General features: G+C 58.6%; 1 long non-coding RNA gene across 3 annotated transcripts; it reads left to right on the forward strand.

The window, feature by feature from the left end:
- The first annotated feature begins 3,234 nt into the window (after positions 1-3,234).
- On the forward strand, positions 3,235-7,997 carry LOC104864432. Of its 3 annotated transcripts, XR_002025468.2 has the most exons (5): positions 3,235-3,356; positions 3,548-3,678; positions 5,801-6,270; positions 7,042-7,835; positions 7,916-7,997. It is a non-coding gene; the product is annotated as an uncharacterized LOC104864432 (long non-coding RNA). The 3 variants fall into 3 exon arrangements; XR_780899.3 differs by having other exon boundaries at positions 5,801-7,835; XR_002025467.2 differs by having other exon boundaries at positions 6,096-7,835.
- The last annotated feature ends 203 nt before the right edge of the window (positions 7,998-8,200 follow it).

An 8,200-nucleotide genomic window follows, 5' to 3' on the forward strand; every position in this document is an offset into this window, starting at 1 on the left:
GCACCAAACCCAGCCGGGCTGCAGCAGGGCTTTGGTCCTGGGCTCTCGGTCCCGGGCTCTCACCTCCCCTCCCCCGCCGTGGCGTCCCTGTCCTTGCTGGTCCCGCTGTCCCCAAGAGAGGAAGATCCACCCCCAGATTTACTAGGCCATGCTAGGAACTCAGTTTGGAGCCATCTCTGAGGTCACAAGGGCACGGCAGTTTCCCAACGATCTATTTGGCCCTCCCTGGGCCGGAGACCTTTGCCCCCACCAGCCCCCAGAGCCGTATCAAACTTCAGCCACCTCTCCCCAGCCCCAAGGAGCCAAAACACAGGGCCAGGCTTTAAAACACGGCCACGGGGCGATTTACCAGCTGGGCTGTGGACCCCTGACCTCCGGGAGATGTAATGCATCTCGTTGGTTTAGCGGATCAATGACGCTGGGAAAAAGAGCCCCATGGGGGGCGGGGGCCGACACCCCTGGGCGAGAAATCCCAGAGCCAGGGTCTGTCGTACGGGGCGCCTGCCCTGCGCCACCAAAGTAAGCACGCAAGCCTGCGGGCGCTACAGGGTTCCGGGGAGACTGAGGCTTGTGGGCTCCTCCAGGTCATGGTTTCCCCTGATCAGCCCTTCTGCCTTCCGGGGGCAAAGCGGGGCGGTGTTGGGGACGTGGTGGGGAGCCACGCTTGTCTGTTCTCGCTGCGGTGCGGGAGCCAGTGTGAGCTCCCCGCCTTCCTCCCCTCGAGGGGCGCAAACCGGACCGCAGGGGCCTCGGGCTTAGTACCAGGGGGTCCCCTGCTCCCCAGAAACCCCAAAGCTTTACTGAGGAGGGAGGCTAAGAGGAGCAGCGGGGCTCCGCGTCTCCCCCGTCTCCTCGCCACGCCCGGCCCCAGCCCGCTCCGCGGAGGCACCGGCGCCCCGGGCCTCCGGCCGGAAGCGGAAGCCGGGTCCTCGGAGCAGCTGAGTCCCCGGGAGCTTCCTAGAGAGGCCAAACCTGGGCCGGCTCCCGCCCCCGGAGCGCTGATCGCAGAGCCGGCCACGGTAAGGTTTGGGAAGAGCGGTTGGCGCGTGAGCCAGAAATGGAGTGAGGCGAGAAAGGGGCCTGCGTCCGAAGCATTACTGCAGAAGAGGCTGTGGCCGCTCATTTAACCTGATGATATCCGCGCGCTTGAAATCCCAGCCCTCGGGGAGGTTGAGGCAGGAGGATTGAAGGTTCAAGCCTGGTCCGGGCAACTTAGCGACTCAGTGAGATCCTGTCTCAAAATAAAGAAAATAAAAAGGGCAGGGGATGGAGCTCGGTGGGAAGGCCTTGGGTTCAGTCACCAGTACCGCAAAAACCAAAAACGCTGTGGTTCCCCGTCTTCCTTGCACCTTATCTTCAGGCAAATTCTTTAAAGCTGTAGGACCTCCATCTTCCCAGTGAATAACACGGATGAGGACACAGCGACACATTTTAAGGAGCTTGTCTGTTCCCTGGGTGGCACTCACAGTTGTATTCACTATATATATATTTTAAAATCACGCCTCGTAAAGACACTCAGGAACAGAAACTTCCAGAACTGCTTCAGAAAGTAGCAAGGACAATGGGATAAGTAGTGCCAAGTGAGGGGGAGTATCGTCAACAGCAAAGTCTTATTGTAACAATGTTTAAATATTGAAACACTGCATATTTTGATGAGCTGAGCTCTGAAGGCCAAGAAGACACCAGATGGGCAAGAGCTGGAGAATTCGCACTCCAGCCAGGGGAAATGGCAAGTGCCAAAGCCCTGTGGTAGAACAGAGCTGGGCCAGTGGGAGGAGCTACAAAGGCGGACGTGGAGTAGACCAGGTAAGATTAATACCAGGCCATGAAAACAATGAGCAAGGATAAAAAAACCAGCCATGTATGGCAGGCAGCAAGCTACTCTCTTTAAAACTTTTCTAGAGATCAAAAACTATTCCAAAATAAGCACTTCATTGGTACATAAAGCTGCATACAGGGCCCTGGTGGAGTAACGGGTTCATCACTAGCCTTGCCCTCCAGCACCCACTAAACTGGGCACGGTATACCAGACAACTGTTTGCCAGCCATGGGCAGCTGCAGCCCAAGCCCCAAACTCCCAGGAGAAGGAAACCCAAGGTCAGAGAGCGAGGCCTGGGCTGCACGCAGCCATTCTGTTGGGCCGGGAGGCGGAGACTGGAACTCAGAGCTGAGGCAGCTGTAGCGCTGCAGCCTAAGCCCCCCAGTCCTGAGCAAGGCCCTGGCTACTTTCGATGAGACTGCTCAGGGGGGTGTGGAGCTGGGACACTGAGGTCTGAGTGGGAGCAGAGAGAGGAGGGGCAGTTGGCATAGAGGAGCGCTGGCCTTTGTCCTTAGAGAGGAGGAAGGGTCTGTGGGAGCCAGGCATGTGCCACACACAGGTGATCCCAGCGCTCTGGGAGGCTGAGGCAGGAGGATCACAAGTCTGGGCTTATCCTAGGCAACTTAGTGACCTAGAGACCTTGTTTTAAAATAAAAAGTAAAAAGGCCTGGGGATAGAGCTCAGTGGTACAGCGTCCCCATGTTTAATCCCCACTGCAAAAAAAAAAAAAAAAAAAAAATTCAATGCAGTTCTTAGTTTTGGAAAAATAGCGTCTTCCTCCCCGTCAGCTGGCTTTCCCCCCAAGACAGTTGCCCTGGCGGGGTCCATCTTCCTCGTCTTCCTCCCTATTCTCTTCGGTCAGGACTCGGGGGACAGGGATCCACCAGGCCCCCAGCACCCCCACCCTCGCCCACCTGAGCTCTGCCCCCTTTAGGGCTCAATGTGGGGCTCACCGCCCCTGCCACCCCAGCATTCTCACCCACAGGGTCTCTTTCCCACCCCGCTCAGGGACGGTCCAGGTTGCTTGCTCCCCTGGAGCCGAGCAAGGGCTCTGACAGTGGCTCTTTCCGGGGTCCGTACCTCAGTAGAGCGCCAGCCGTGACTGTGGCTCGGGTCCCGTTCACCCTAATGACTTATAAATCACCTAGTAGATGTGAAAGAAATCTGACAGGAGCTAGGATGCGAAATGGGCTTTGAAAGTAGATAAAATTTCACTAAGGATGGAAGTGTGCACAAGCTCCTTCGGCTCACTGTGAGCAAAGGAAAAGGGGAGGAAAATTGTGTTAACTTCCGGACTTCGGAGCAAGAAGCACAGAGAAGAGTGTTGTTGGCTTTATTCGTCGACTTTTTTCTCTTTTTCCTTTTTGCTTTTGGTTTCTTGAGACAGAGACTCACTATGTAGCCCAGGCTGGCCTTGAAGTGTCAGCGATCCTCCTGCCTCAGCCTCCAGAGTGCTGGGATCACGGGGCGTGCGCCACCACGCATGGCTTTGTTTTTCGTTTTTAAAAAATGCGCATTTGGAGAGACAGATGGATGGGTAAGTCGGTGGGTGGAAGGAGCGAATGGCTGGATAGATGGATGTGCATGGAGACACAGAGGGGTGGATGAACCAGCGGCCGGAGGAAAGGCCGGCTGGCTAGGTGGGTGGATGGATGGGTGGGTGGATGGGAGATTGAACGGAGGGATGAAAGCTGGGCCATGGTTTAAAACAAATCCCTTACTTTTAAGGAAGCAGAAAGAGGCCTGCATCGATTGCAGGCCAGAGGAAGGCTGCGTTACCTCCAGGCTGTCCCCCACCGCCCGCCTCCTGTCCCTGGCCTCCACTCCCTTGCCTCTCCTGCCCACTTCTGGAAGCTGGGGTGAGGACCGGCCGCTGCTCCCCACTCCCTCTACGCTCTGTCCCTTCCTCTCTCTGTCTCTCTCTCTCTCTCTCTGACTTTTGTCCTTGGATATCTGCATGCGCAGAAGTGGTTTCGTTTTCTGCACCAGGGCGGCCATTAGGAGGAGGCAGGTGCATTACCCTCTCTCGGCACAATAGTGGCCCCTTCAGCCATTCTGCTCCACCTAAGGCTGTGTGTGCTGCCCCAGCTTCCTCTCCAGAGCCGGGAGGCCCCATCTGTCAGACAGTTTGCGCCCGTGCCTCGGCCATTATGCCCGCCCCGGGCTGGATGGCGGCTGTGCCCGGCTCTTTATCCTCCCCAGGGCTGAGCAGGGCTTGCTCGGAAGAGGGTTGTCAGCGTGCACGGAGCGGCCCACGCGGCCTAATGCACTCTCTTGCCTTTGTCCCGCCTGCCTCTCCTGCCCCACGTTCCCCACTCAGAAAGCCTCTTCAGACACATCAGCAGCGAGGCCACAGAACAGCCACTTGTTGGCTAATTGTGCTGAGCAGCTGCCGGTGGGGCTGGGAGCAGGGCCGGGTGGGGTCGGCAGCTCAGCTCAGCCCGGCTCTCCTGGGAGAAGCCCCTCTGCTCCCTCCAGAGCCTGACTGCTGGGCTGGGCGCTCCAGCTGGGGCAGCGATGCCCACCTCTGCTTCTGTGCCCAGGGGAAGGGGACAGGGGCCGGGACATGCTCAGGCCTGGGGTTAGCAACATGATGGTGGCTTTTAAGTCCTCCTCCAGCTCCCCAGGGCTGCCTGCTACTAGTACCAGGAGCTGGAGACACTGAGATCAAACCCTGGCTGCGCTGCAGTCTGGCTGTGTAACTGGAAGCTTGACCTCTCTGAACGTTCGTTGTCTTCTCATGAAAATAGGATAATAAGTCCTCCCAGCTCCCCAGGGCTGCCTGCTACTAGTACCAGGAGCTGGAGACACTGAGATCAAACCCTGGCTGCGCTGCAGTCTGGCTGTGTAACTGGAAGCTTGACCTCTCTGAACGTTCGTTGTCTTCTCATGAAAATAGGATAGTAGCAACGCCTGCCCCGGTCGTTGTGTAAGATTTCACTGGGGGGTCTTAGAACCCCTGAACACAGCTCTTAGGGGTTCACAGTCTGAAGGGTGTGGCCTTGGCAGGAGACACTAACCCAGCCCGAGAAACTAGGGTGGGTTAAGCAGGAGCTAGAAGAGCCCAGGCCATGGCCCAGGCCAAGGCAGATCGCAGTAAGCAGGAGTAGTATATGCAAAGGCCCTGGGGCAGGATAAATTGGAAGAACAGAGGGCCAGCATGAGAGGAGTCAGAAGAAAGCAGCCGGAGAAGTAGCAAGGGCCAGGTCAGGGGTTCCTGCAGCCTTGGTAAGAAGCTTAGCTTTATCTTGAGGGTAGTAGGGAGCCAGGGACGGGGAGGTGGGTGGTGGGGAACCACAGACCCTTGTTAGGTTTTTCTTTTCAAAGACCAACCCAGCAGGGTGATGTTCACTGCTCTGGTCTCTCAGGTCGCCCTGCTTGCTGGCCACAATTCCCTGATGGCATAACTGCTGTCCAGCCTGGAGAGGCAAGGGTTAAATGCCATAGCTCGAAGAAATCAGAGGATTACAGGTTTTCCGAGGCCTGTTCCTTCTATCACATGGGTGACAACGCACCCTGCTATCTTGGGGCTCAACTGTCACCTCCAGGAACTGTACCAGAACTCCATTAGAGAGACCCTGGCGGCAGCTCGCAGATGTCAGGCTGGTGTTGGGCCGCAAGTCCTCACCCCCCGCTGCTGTCATGGGCCAGAGCCGCCCGGCGATCAGAGGCCAGAGAGCCACGGGCAGGGAGCTCACAGCTGTCGTTCCCCACTTTGGGGCTCTGGACTCGGACAGGAACCCCGAGATCTCGCTGCCTCTCTCCCGCCACACACAGGGCTCCCGGAAGGCCCGGCGGCGCTGTGGCAGGTGCCCGACCCAGTGAGCGCCCAGCACGTTGGCGCTGCTCCCGTGCTCCCCTCACGATTCTGGTGCCTCCTCCGCTTTTGTCCCTTCTGTAAACTTCAACTGTCTTTTGTGTGTGATTTAAAAAAGAAATCTTGCAAATGAAAATAACTTCCTTGCTTTTTCGGATTTTCAGAGCAACGCGTGCTCATTATGAAAGATTCAGAGGACAGGTGGAAGAGAGGAGAAACAATGAGGCAGGTTTTAGCAGCCTCGGGGTGTTTACAGCAGAGTTGGAATGATGAGGTTCCCTCTTCATGAAACTGGGGTGCTCCTTCCTTTACCCCTCCTTAAAATCCAGCTCAGGTTCCTGCTCCCCACAGGGGTCCCCAGGGTCCCGAGGTCCAGAACAATCTTCGCTTTAACTGATCTTGGTTTCTTCCATTTGAAAAAGCATTTATTGACATTTATTACTTTGGGGCGGCACGTAGGACCCGGCCGCTGGGATGCATCCCTCCTGTCTGCATTAGGAAGAGGGCGTGTGCCGGGCACCCGCAACCTCATCTGACGGCGTCATTGTGGAAGGCAGAAGGTGAGTGTTGCGCTCGCCCCCACTTCACAGATGAAGAAATTGAGAACAAGAAGCTTTCCTGGAAACCACGGCAGGTGAGCTGAGAGCCAGGATTTGCACCTGAGTCTCTGGGCTGGGGCTTGAGCTCTGAGCTCCCACATGGCATTGCCTCCCTGCACAACTTAGCAAGGGGATAAAGGTCCTCACCTGGGTGTGCCCAGGAGAGGGAGGACAGCGGCATCATCCTGGGGATGTGAGAAGACTCCCTGGAGATGGTGAGGCTTTACTGGGTTTTGAAGGATGTATAGGAGTCGTCAGCACAGGAAGCATCTGAAGAGGAGAAAACAGCCTGTGCGTGGTGTGACGGGGGTGAGTGGGCAGAGACAGCGGCAGCACAGGGACAGGCCGGGAGGAGAGGGAGCCCGGCACTTACACTCTCCACTCCAGACTGGAGTTTTGGGTGCCTCGGGCACGCAGCAACCTGGCAGGTGACCCAGAGGGAGGTGGCGGCTGGGCTGTGCACCAGCCATGCCCAAGCTGGGCCCGGGAGCTGCGTTCCCATTTGAAGTCTCTGCAGCAAGCAAGCGTGCTGGGAGCTGTCCCTGCATGCTGGGGACGTTTGGGGCCCGGACTGGCATGGCCAGAGGTCTGACGCCTTTGTTCCTCCCAGGCTCCCTGGCCCCGCCCTCTGCCCACCCTGCTGTGGTCCAGGGAGGGTGTGTTCAACTGCTCCTGCCTTGGGGTCTTTTATCCAGGGCCCTGGGGTCAAGATCCTTGCGCCGGGCGGTATTTCAACAGCCCGACTCTGGGTCTTGGGATTCTGGAGCTCGGGCTCGGCCTTGACCTGTGCCTGTGGCCCCAACCAGTGCTCTTCAGGGCAGACTCTGGCTTCTGCTGCGCCGGGCTGCTAGGCAGAGCCCCGGGAAGCCGTGACAGCCGCTCGTGGCTCCTCCGCCTCCTCGCGGACTCTCCGTGCGCCCTAGGCTGCCCCACCTCAGGGGACGCCCACCTCACCCGGCAGCCGGAAGCGCTCCTGCGGGAGGACTAGAGCAGGTGCTGGCCACCTTCTCCCCCACCCCACCCCACCCCCGGGCTCTCTCCTGATTGCGGAAGTAGCCTGGGACCTGCACCACAAGACCCCCGCGGCCCAGCTTCTGCTCCCGGTCTGGCCCGCTCTGGTCTCCCAGCCAGCGTCTGTGAGCCCGACATCTGGGGCGCCTCAGTGGGGCGCCTTTGCTGTCCCGTCCTCCATCCCAATTTGGGGCCCAGCTGTGACCAGACCCGATGACGTCTACGGGGGCCTCTGGCCCCCCTTCCCTGGCTGCGGGCACTAGAGGCTGCCCAGGCCGCCCTGTGGGGGCCTTGAGGACCTCTTCCCTCCCCTCTCCTGCTTTGCCTCTGGGTCCACCTCTCTCATCCTGGCAGCTCCCGTGGCCTTGGTCCTCACCACACAAGGTCTCGCGCCAGCACTGCGGCTTTTGTGGTCTCCAGGAGACGGCTGGGCTGGGAGTCCCAGGGTTCCCACCCCTCTGCCCTCCCTGGACAGACAGACCTCATTCCGTCCCTGCTGCCCACCTCACTGGACAGCCATGCTGGGACCCCGTCCAGTCTCGGCGCCGGAATGGGCTGCTGTGTGCTCTGATAATGGCCGTTCTTTCTGGTAAGCGCGACTGTGTTAGTCACCTCCCCATCGCCGAGCAAAACACTCAACATCCACAGCTTAAAGGAGACTGATTTCAGGGTCTTCAGGCCGTGCTCGGCTGGCTCCAGAACAGAACGACGTGGCAGAAGGTGTGGGGAAAGAGAGCCGTTCACTTCAGCCACCAGGAAGCAGAGTCGGGGGAGCAGCCAGGGACAGGAGTGACCCTTCTGGGTCACAGTCCTAGTGACCGCCTCCAACCCGGCCCCGCCTCCCGACAGCACGTCAGCCACGAACTCACCGGAGGGACTCCTCCTAGACGGAGGTGGCGAACCCACGGCACGCGTGCCACAGCCAGCTGTTTGTTACCGCTGAAAGCTCTCAAA

This window comes from Fukomys damarensis, unplaced genomic scaffold (genome assembly GCF_012274545.1).
Source record: "Fukomys damarensis isolate Sample0158 unplaced genomic scaffold, DMR_v1.0_HiC HiC_scaffold_36, whole genome shotgun sequence".
In the NCBI taxonomy this organism is placed as follows: domain Eukaryota; kingdom Metazoa; phylum Chordata; class Mammalia; order Rodentia; family Bathyergidae; genus Fukomys; species Fukomys damarensis.